At 34.8% G+C, this 11,745-nt stretch overlaps 1 long non-coding RNA gene and 1 pseudogene across 1 annotated transcript; both read left to right on the forward strand.

Annotated features, from left to right (window-relative positions):
* Positions 1 to 7,491: 7,491 nt before the first annotated feature.
* On the forward strand, positions 7,492 to 8,575 carry LOC120140243. The gene is made up of 4 exons (XR_005517706.1): positions 7,492 to 7,593; positions 7,943 to 8,002; positions 8,328 to 8,366; positions 8,474 to 8,575. It is a non-coding gene; the product is annotated as an uncharacterized LOC120140243 (long non-coding RNA).
* A 432-nt stretch (positions 8,576 to 9,007) lies between these two features.
* On the forward strand, positions 9,008 to 11,130 carry LOC120140242 (annotated as a pseudogene).
* Positions 11,131 to 11,745: the final 615 nt, after the last annotated feature.

Here is an 11,745-nt window from a genome sequence, read left to right on the forward strand (position 1 = left end):
CAAAACCTTCAAGCTCGACTACACTCAGCTCAAAAGCATACCAAATTTACAGCATTACTCAAGGTAATAAGGGTTATCTGTCAACCAAACCTTCAAGTTCGATTCTATTCAGCTCAAGGACATGTCAAATCTACAACATAACTCAAGGCGAGAAGGGTTATCCGTCAACGAACACCTTCGAGTTTTGATTCCATTCAACACGATGACATATCAACCGCATGGTAACGAGGAAATACTTTCTGGTTAAAGCCAAGGTCTTCAAGTCAAAAAGAAGATCTGGGGCAATCTTTCAGCTCAGTACAACATAGCTTAAGTCGATAAAAGCTATTTGTCAATGAAAACTTTCGAGTTCGATTTCATTCTGCTCGAGGAACAAATTTTCAGTTGAATTTTCAAACCGACCAGATCTCCTCATCACGAAGGAGCAGTGTCACTCTCAGACAATCAGACTTCCTAATCACGAAGGAACCGTATTGTCCCCAAATTATCTCTTGATTGACCCAATTTCCTCATCACGAAGGAACAGATTCATAATCGAAAATGACCCGATCTCTTCATCGAGGATGAGCAGTGTCGTCTTCAACATCAAATCGACCAGATCTCCTCATCACGAAGGAGCATCGTCACCCTCAGACAATCAGACTTTCTCATCACGAAGGAAACGTATTATCCCCAAATTGACCCGATTCCCTCATCAAGAAGAAACAACGTCATAATTGAAAATAACCCGATCTCTTTATCGCGGATGAGCAGTATCGTCTTCAACATCAAACCGACCCGATCTCCTCATCACGAAGGAGCAGTGTCACCCTCAGACAATCAGACTTCCTCATCACGAAGGAACCGTATTGTCCCCAGATTGGCCCGAATTCCTCATCACGAAGGAACAACCTCATAATAAAAAATAACCCGATCTCTTCATCGCAGATGAGCAGTGTCGTCTTCAACATCAAACCGACCCGATCTCCTAATCACGAAGGAGCAATGTCACCCTCAAACAATCAAACTTCCTCATCACGAAAGAACCGTATTGTCCTCAAATTATCTCTTGACTGACCCGATTTCCTCATCACGAAGGAACATCGTCATAATCGAAAATGACCCGATCTCTTCATCGCGGATGAGCAGTGTCGTCTTCAACATCAAACCGACCAGATCTCCTCATCACGAAGGAGCAGTGTCACCCTCAGGCAATCAGACTTCCTCATCATAAAGGAACCGTATTGCCCCCAAATTATCTCTTGATTGACCAGATTTCCTCATCACGAAGGAACATCGTGAGCAGTGTTGTCTTCAACATCAAATTGATCAGACTTCCTCATCTCGAAGGAACTGTGTTATCTCCAAATTTACCTAAAAACGATCAGAACTCTTTATCGCGGATGAGCAATGTCGTCTTCAGGAACAAATTACATCCAAAAGAATTTCATCAACAAACAACGATTATTCGAAGAAAATGGGGCTGGTCGAAGAGATATAAGAACTCGTCCGAAGGAAAACAAGAATTTCAGAAAAAAAGAACGAGTGTTTACAAAATTTAAGTAATTCAGGCAAAAAAATGGTGCTTGAAATCTTTGCTCTATTCCTGTTTCACAGCAATGAGCAAAGAAGGGTAGTTGTGAACACTATTTTTTGTCCACCCACTCATCAGCACCAGCCCATGCTCCACTCACCAGCATAATACCTTACTGTTCCCCACTCAAGTGCCTGCCCATACACTGCCAGCCAGCCATACCCTTCTGTTTCTACACCAATGTTCCACTAATTCAGCACTAATTATATTATGCTGCCACCACTAATATTTGCTGGCCACTCATGCTAGTAGTGCTCTATTATATATTATTTATTTTCCTTTTTAACAGGTATTTAACCCACACGAGAAAGCAAAGGAAAGGGGGGGAGCTCATATTCGAAAAATGTAAGAGATGGACAATTCGAACAGAAAAAAGGGCAGCTTGTAACCATCCGAAAAAATCAATACACAAGGAAAATTTTCAGATTCAAGCATTTTTCATATGTTTCATCAAAGGTATTTTTTATTTTGCATACATGTTTTCATTTTCGAATAACAAAAAATTAGAAAAGATATTAAAGCTTATCGTGGTGGCCGAGTTAAATTCGACCACTTAGGGACGGTGGTCGGCCGAATTTTGACTTGGAGGAGTTCGACCGGCGTTGAGGAGAGTCCCATTATCCATCTGTTTGTTTATTTTATTTCTGGCACTTGAGTTTCGTATTTATAATTTAGTCACTAACATGTTATTTTGTTTTTATTTATTTTGATTTGGGCATTTTATTTTCCTTTTCTTTTATTTTGTCACAAACTTATTAATACTCTAACATTTTTTTATTCAAACTAATTTACTATTGTTATTTAGTGTTTTATTATTGTACTAGCTTTTCATTTCTATGTTATCACTACCATTTATTTTATTGCATAAACTAATCCCTAACTTCAAATTTATGTAAATTATTTTATTTATTATTATTTTTCAGCACTTTAATTTCAAGTACTTTATTTTTCTATCCTTTAACTTTCGAGCATTTTATTTCAGTCATCTTTTATTTCTAACAGTTAGTTTTCAGTATCGTATGGCATTTAACTTATTATTTCTTTATTTTAGTCATTGATCTTGCTTGCGTATATTTATATTTTTTGTTTCAGTCTATGATTTACACTCTGGTAGTATGATGTTTTTAATCTTGATGGATAGTTTAGAAAGTTTGCATGTGATCCCTTATAAATAATTTTAACACCCTCTTTTATAAATCATCATTGTCTTTTAAATATGTAAATGAAAAATGTTAATTGTGAGAGAAATCTATGAAGACATCTCCAACTAAAGTGAATGTATCTTTCGAGGATTTTTCGTATTAATGTTAGTTTGTATTCGATAATTCTTTTTGTTCCACGTTATTTATTTTGATTATTTTAACTCTTTTCATTTTTTTCATTTTGTTTTATTTTATCTTACTTTTTCAAAAAATTGTGAAATAACGTTTTTATAAGGGGAATCTATGAAAAGTCTCTAACTATAATGGATGTGCGTTTTCACAGATTGTTCACATTTTAAATAATTCGAATGAATAAAAGATCATAATTTAAATACATTTTGAAGTTTGTAATTCCTAATATTAAACATTGTATAATCATTTAGGTACCAAAATTGGGCGTTGTGGGGTGCTCACCCTTCCCCACACGTAACGATTCCCGAACTCTTAAAAATAAATCTTTGGTTAAAACGCAGACCATTTTATTGTCTTTTAATGATTTTTCTAAACTCATTAAAATGAGTTTAAGGTTTCCAATCTACCTAACTTAAAGGTTGGTGGCAACTCCAAGATCAATATTTTCAAATCAAATTTCATCGTTTTCCCCCCAAAACTAAATTTTAAAGTCTAACGGATCCCCACAGGAAACATTATGACAGTATTCATTTCGATTGAATAATATTGGTATGTTAGGTTCAGGAGATCAGAATAGGTTTTCTAGTTTGTTCCCACAAAAACATGTAAAAAGATACAGATCTTAAAAAAAAATATATATCCCCACGTTCACATCATAAATGTGTAGGTCCCCAAAACATACATCCAAACGCACATGCCATTTAGACCCTGAGCACAAAGCCGATGAGTCTACAGATAATCTCCTCCAACAATAAACCCCCAGATAAAAAATTTCTCGCCGGTAAACGGAGATATCATAATCAAAACAGAATTCAGATCAGAGATCAGAACAGAATATAAGAAATCAGACAGAATTCAGGTAATGTATCAGAAACAGAATTCAAGTCGGAAATCAGATAAATATTATATGATTAGGGAACACACCAGAGTTTACAAATATTATTCAGAGGTACTGGATAATCTTATAAGAATAAAAACACAGATCTTCAGTATGATAGAGTGTTGGAATTTAGAATCACTATTGGAAGAGATCAATAACTGATTGATAGGGAAGAATGAAGGTTCAAGACATTTACAGTCTATGTCGATTTATTATCAAACTCTAGATGAATATCTCCCAGAATTAATGTTTGTCGATTGGTAAATACATTATCCTTCCAGGGTATTTACTATTTAATACAAAAATTCTTATCCATAGATTATCTTCGGAATCATCACTGAATAGTCTTAAGGAAATTAAACATATATTTCAATGCTCTTATTTTATTTCCACGCTTCCACGATATCATGAAATGCTGGCGTGCTTGATTTGTAGTATGTCCTATAAGAACCTTACATCATGTATGTTCAAACGTTTTTCAACTCATTCAAATCACTTATTTAATCCTCAGTCCTTGAGGTTACTTAATTTATTTAGCAGTCAAGTGTCCCAGTTATTCAGAGTTTTTCATAGTAATTCGGACGTTTCTAAATTCGGATAAGTATTGTACTTCCGTTCAGTTCAATTTGGTTTCTTGGTTGATTTGTCTAACGAAATATCCACTTTGAGTACCGAATATGATCCAAAGTTGAGCTGACCTGGTTACTTCCAAAATTATCATCAATCCAAACTTAATAAGACGAAACCAACATTCAAGTGATACTTATATCATTCAGATAAGATATAGCACTAGTATTAGTGACCACTTAAGCTGTGTTCATAACTTTAAGAGCAGTACAACATCCATGTTATTGGATTCTAAATTAATCCAAGACATTTACTTATTCTAAGCCATAAGGTTATTTTGGTCATTTTGGTGCTCAGTTATTTCATTTCAGAGCTCGAGGATATCCAATCATTCCTGAGCTTGGTGATATCTTGGTCATTTGCATTCTAAGAGTATTCTGGTTATTTTATAGATCCGTGTATTACGATAATTTCCTTAGTCCGATCTTATTATCGAATTCAAACTTATCACTTATTTCAGTCATTTCGAATAATTCTGTCAAAAAAACACCCCCGATAAATTGTTTTTCAGGTTTTTACTATAACTCGGATATTTCGGGTCAAGAGCTTCTAGATTTTACAAACGAAATATCATGAATTTTTCTGTACAAAGACAATATTTAACAATTAAATCCATACTTAACGAGTTAAGTACGAATCCTCAAAGTACTTTCTCATTCAGAGTCAACTCAGACTATTTTACTCTAGGGTTTTCATAATTTCTTAACCAGATAATTTTGGTATTAACTCTAACCAAATATATAATTTAGAGATCATATGATTCATTGCTTTCCGAACATTCTCTGATCTTGAAATGATTCCCTTAACATACTCCTAGATTCTTGCTCAAAACTCTCTTGGGTTGAAAACCGTTATCTATATTTTGTAAGCAAACTAGATTCTATAGCACATAAGTAGTTTCAGAGTCAATATGTCTTAAAAACCTCTTCAACTTCCCATAGTCAAAATATTGTCTTTTTATAACATAAAGGGTATTTTCGTAATTTTACCCTACCGGAGTATTTCATAATTCTCATCCAAGTACCTTAACATTTAACCTTTGATGAAATAAATTATAAGTTACAGATTCATGTTGATTTCTTTACACTGAGCTAACTTGTAATTTAATTCTAAATAATCCCTCAATTTCTTATAAAAGTCATCTGAACCATAATCAATTACAAAACTTTACCGTATTCAGATCGAGTGTATAAATTAATAACTACACAAACGAGGACCAACATTATCTTAATCATGCATTTACCAATATTCATGTTCCATAAAGCATAAAGAGGTAGTAAAATATTATCTCGATTTTCGTGCTATACAGATCGACCATATAAATTCCATTCGAACGCCTTTGATCTTTAATTCAACTTCCAATATTTCCTCGGATCCATATCAACAGAAATTACATAAAAAACGGAGTTTAATTCTGAAAAACAGATCGAATCGGGTGATAAATCAGTCAAAAATAGCTTACCAGGTTCGAGTTTGGTGAAACGGGCCCTAAAAACATATTTGGGACGTCGAAAACATAAAATATGACTTTTCAAAAATTTTAACTTTTCGGTCAAAGTCAAAGTCAACGGGTTTGACTGGCAATTTCGAGGCCCTTCGGGTCCGAATTTTGAAAATCAGACTGCAGAATCGGACTCAGAATGTCGAAAAACGCTAGGATAGGTATACCCAGTCAAAGGTCGTTCAACGCCGGTCATCGGTCAACGGTCCACAGTCGATCGTTTACACAAATATCACCCTAACAGAAATTAATTACAAAATTAGTAAACCTTCTATAAATATTTATAAAAATAACACCGAATTTTACAAAAATATCACCCTAACATAAATTAATTACAAAATTAACACCCCTACGCGCGCAGTGGCGGCGCGTGCGGCGCATGAACAGTGATACGGTGTCGGAAAATTTCCATAAAAATTCATAATTATTATTTAAGGCATTTGAAAACTTACCGAGCTCGGTTCACAATTTTGAACGGCGGAGAGCTCGATTCCGAAACATCGAAAACTTTAACTTCTCACCCTCCACGTGCCGGCGACGACGGAGAAAGAAACGGAGAACACCGGTGGACTCGGAACGATGCAAGGAACTCAATGGTGTGGGAGGTGTCGAAAACGGATGGCCGGATCGACGTGAATCGACGGAAAACCAACGGAATTGAGTTAAAACCGACGATACTTCAAACTGAAATTAACGACAAACAACGACGATTCACGATGAGAGGTTTAAGGGGATTTGTTCATCGATCGACCACGAACACGATGGTTATTTTAGTTCGTCGAACGGAGGTCGGACGGTAAGTAGATCAGAGTTGAAAGGAGGGTTAAAGGGGGGGGGAAACGGGAAAATAATATGCGAAATACACGGGGAAGAGACTTATAATTGTCTCTAAAATAAAAATGGTTAAACTATGAGTTTAACTACTGAATTTTCTACACTTTATAAAAGAGTCTGTCAACTTTGAAAATTTTCAATTTAATCCTCAATTTTCTTCCCAAATTACCAATTAAATCCACCACTTTATAATTCTAAAATTTAGCCCCTAAATTGAGGTGTTACAGTTACAACATGGAACTATTTTATGGGTAGATTATTCATCAGCCAACTATCTTCTATTCTAGTCACCAAAGTTTACTTTTTTAATTTAATTACTTAACTTTCAAATTACTCCAAATTTAATCACTCTAACTTTCAAAAAAATATTTTAATTATATATTAATAAAATAATAATAAAATTTCATGTCACAAAAGTATTAATAATATAAATTAGAGTGATTAAAATATGAGCAATTTGAAAGTTTAGTGGTTAAATTGAAAATTTTAAAACTTTAATGACCAAAATAGGAGTGAGAAGATAGTTTAGTGATAAAAAAATGTTATTTACCCATATAAAAATGTCACTTGTGTAATAGCTCGATTAAGTTTTTAACGGTAGGGTATTAAAATGAAACAAAAAGTAAGGTTAGGTATGATTTTAAAACAAATGAAAGTTTAGGTACTTAACAAACAAACTGATAGTTTAAATGCTAAATTTGTAGTTTACACAATAATTTAACTGAATCGGGTCTACCAAAACTCGGACATAATAGTGGAACGAATATTACCTTCTTCTACTTCAGGTCTCAAGGAATCGATCTCAGCGGGAGTGAAGAAGATACAGAGTACAGATTAGATCGAAGTAAGCCTTCTCATATCTCTAAATTTCGCCACCTCTATTGCACATTATAGAGGATGAAATTATCATATCTGTTTTTTTTTTTGCAGATCTGTTTTTTTATCCCTTCGATTCTATCGAATTTCATTTTTTATGTTTCAAACACGTCTGAATGGAGTATACTTGAATTTAAATGCATGTTGATGTGCAGATCTGATGTGACCAATCTCTTTGCTGATTAGAAATTCTGATGCTTTTCTTCTGTTTTCAGATTTACTGTTACATTATAGTTTATAATTTGCTTTTATTTTATCTTCATTCCCGCTGTTCAAGTTTTGCTCGTTTTTATCCTAAATTTTTTTATTTTTAATAGGTTTTCTGATAAAATCTTCAGTTGATATTTCGGGTTGATTGCTTCTCGATATCCAAGATGGTAAGATCTTTTTCTTATTTTCTTTTTTCTTTTTAGTAGAATATTCCTTTGAGTTGATTTCAGTTGAGTTGTTTGTTATGTATATGTATTGAATGAACTGAAATGATTCACTTTTTGCTTTATTGCATCTATCAATCGATCTATACTAGCATCATGTTGTTGGAACTCTTCTTCTGTGGCTTATTTAAGTATTCTCCAGTATTTTCCGGTTGGGAACGCTCTGCTAGTTTGGACTGCTTATGTTTTGTATTTGTAATGCATTCCCTCCTTATTAAAGGTTAAGTGTATGGATTCCAGTGTCTGATTTTACCTTTATTTGTGTTAGGTTGTACTTGCGGCTTCAATTGTAAGCAAGTCTGGCAAGGTGACTTTCATGTTTGCTCTTTGTAGTTGCTTTCCTGTGTCATTGTAATTGAATTGTTGGAAGTTCAGATTTAGTTGTCTCACTCGCTCTTTTTGTTCTTATTGCAGTGCTTCTCTCCAGGCAGTTTGTGGACATGACTGGATAAGAATTGAAGGTCTTCTTGCAGCTTTTCCTAAGTTGGTAGGACAGGCAAGCAACACATGTTGAGACTGAGAATGTGCGTTATGTTATCAGCCAATAGAAGCTCTTATTTGCTTCTTGTAACAAACAAGCAGAGCAAATTCTTGAAGATTTGGAGACTCTAACTGTATCCAGGCTGGTATGCTTTTGCTTCTCTTTGATTTCTTTCTTGTCTTATTTTTGAACATAAATTCTGTAGTAGCACTGCATATGTTTTCCTTATTTCTTCGATCTACCATGAGTAGTTAGAAGTTTACTTGTTTCTGGAGTGGTTTCTTTCCTGTATGATTTCAGCCTCTCATTCTTTGTCACATTTGTATCTGTACTGAGGCATTTACGATGTTTAGCCTTTTTAGAATACCTTGTCTTGGCCAAGTAGAACAGAGCATTTACTTGATTCCTTATACTTTTTTAGGTAACTGAGTATTCTTACTCTCGGATGAGGAGGGTATTGGCAAGAGTGCTTTTGAACTGATCTTTGCTTTTGATGAAGTCATCTATTGGGCACAAGGAAAATGTGACTGTTGCACAGGTTAAGCAATACTGTGAGATGGAGAGTCATGAAGAGAAGTTGCATAAGCTGGTATTGCAGAGCAAGATTAATGAAACTAAGGATGTCATGAAGCGTAAAGCTAGCGAGATTGACAAGAGCAAGGTTTTATTGCATGTTCTTGGCTTGTACTAATCTCTCTTCTGCTATATATATTTTTTCTGTGTTCTGCAGATTGATAAGAATAGAGGTGACAAAGGAGGTTCATGTCATGGGATCTGGAAGAATAGAAAATGGCTTCAGTGAACTGAGCATTTCTAGCAGTGGAAGTGGCTTTGGAGGTGGTTCTGGGTTTGGTGGACCAACCACTGATCTTGATGCCTTTTCTAACAAGCCTAAAGGTTAGTCACATTATGTGCCACACCCACAACATGCCTTTGAGTTGTTTCTCAGGTTTTTAATGCATTAGTTGTATTTGCTTTACTTAATTTCATAGGAAACCAAGTTGCTTCACTTTTCTAGACATGCTTAAAATGTTTCAGACATTTTTGACCACATGCTCAAATTTTTAGGCCGCCAACCTTCATCTGCAATGCCCCTCCTAAAGGTTTTGGCATGCAGCTGGTAAATCACAAAAAACAAACCAGTTCCTGGAATCCCTGAAAGCAGAAGGTGAATGATAGTTGACGATGTCCAGCCAAAGGGAGGCCTGTCCAGAGTGGTTGCAGCTCCGCTTACTGATCCCGTTACTTTGACTGTTGAGGAGAAACTTAATGTCATTCTGAAAAGAGATGGTGGAATTAGTAACTTTGCGGTTGAAGGGACCTTGTCACTTCAAATTCTTAACCAGGAAGATGGACTCATCCAAGTTCAGGTAACAATCATGTTGTCCCTAAAGTGCAATATACCTTTCTCCTATTGCCTTTACATCTTTGAATTTACCAATTATCTTTTCGTGCATTATTTTTAGATTGAAACTGGGGGTAATCCTGGAATTCTTTTCAAGACTCACCCAACATGAACAAGGAATTGTTTTCCAATGAGAATATTCTGGGGTTGAAGGACCCTAATAGGCCTTTCCCCACTGGTCCAAGTGGGATGAAGGTGGTATTGGTCTTTTGAAGTGGAGAATGCAAAGTGCAGATGAGTCAATGGTGCCATTGACCAGTGGGTTTCAAACCTAGTGCTTGCTTTTTCTTGGTGTGTAACTGCTATTGTATACTTAAATGGTTGTTTTTTTGTGTGTTGCAGTCAACTGCTGGCCTTCGGTTTCTGGAAATGAAACTTATGTCAGCATTGAGTATGAAGCTTCAACCATGTTTGATCTGCAAAATGTCGTGATTTCTGTACCTCTTCCGGCTCTTAGAGAGGCACCAAATGTCAGACAGATTGATGGTGAATGGAGGTAAACAGAAATAATTTCCAGATGGTGCTCAACAAAATGTTGTGATCTGTTTGGATTATCTTCATAATATGTAACTAAAAAGCTGTATAGCGTGAAAAAGTAGTACAATATTGTGGAACATAAAATGTGATGTGTAGTTTGTTGTTTTATGTACATTTTCTTGTTTTTCATGTAGGTACGACTCTAGGAATTCCGTCCTAGAATGGTCCACACTTCTCATTGATAATTCTAACCGCAGGTCTGTTCATTTTTCCCAACACTGCAAAGCTTCATCAATTGTTAAATCTTCTCAATATGGTACTGATTTATAAGTGACATATTTGCAGTGGATCTATGGAGTTTGTGGTGCCTCCTGCTGACTCATCAGCTTTCTTCCCCATTTCTGTCGGATTTTTAGCCACCAGTACATACAGTGACCTGAAGGTATGATATGCCATTTTACTTTTTTTAATTCTGTTGTCGATTTTAACTTGCCGTTGGATCGAATGTTTTAGTAATATATTAGTAGTTAAAGAGAAATATTGGTGCAGGTTGTGAACATTATTCCTTTGAGAGGTGGAGCTGCTCCCAAGTTCTCTCAGAGGACAAAGTTGATTACAGGGGATTACAGAGTTGTGTGAATGTTATTATTACTGATTCTGGGACTTTGACTTGCAATTTTATTGCTCTTGAATGGGTACGTTTTTTTTTTTGCGGATTCAAATTTAATTACATATACTGTCCTTCGTGGATTTGAAATTGATGCATATAGACTTCATAATATTCATTAGGGTAAACTACATAATCATTTGGTTTTGTTTTGATTACCCAGCCATTTTTTCTTTAAAATCATCACTAATGTTATGTTTTAGTTTCATTTTAGTCATGTGTTGTTAAAAATTAACGGTGATGCTGATATGTCACCATAAGGTAATATCATGTCATCTTTGAAAAAAATAAAAAATATCGTATCAGCAATTTTATTGATTTTTAATGACGGGTGACTAAAATAAAATCAAACATAACGTTAGTGATGATTTAAAAAGAAATAGTTGGGTGACCAAAATGAAAATCAAAATAATAATTTGGTGATTAAATATGTAGTTTATCCTAATTATTATTCAAAGAATTTGCCTGAAACGTTCAAAGTTGGTCTCTAAAAATAATTGTACAAGGTTTGTTCAAATGGTAAGTGTTTTTTTTCCAAGTATATTTTAAAATAAAAGATTATTATTTGATATAATGTTACTGTCATCAAACTTGAATAATTCTTTCCCTTATAACTAGCTATGTGGAAAAATATATATATTATTTCCCTCCAAATT

Source organism: Hibiscus syriacus, unplaced genomic scaffold, assembly GCF_006381635.1.
Source record: "Hibiscus syriacus cultivar Baekdansim isolate YM2019G1 unplaced genomic scaffold, ASM638163v2 tig00110783_pilon, whole genome shotgun sequence".
Classification (NCBI taxonomy): Eukaryota; Viridiplantae; Streptophyta; class Magnoliopsida; order Malvales; family Malvaceae; genus Hibiscus; species Hibiscus syriacus.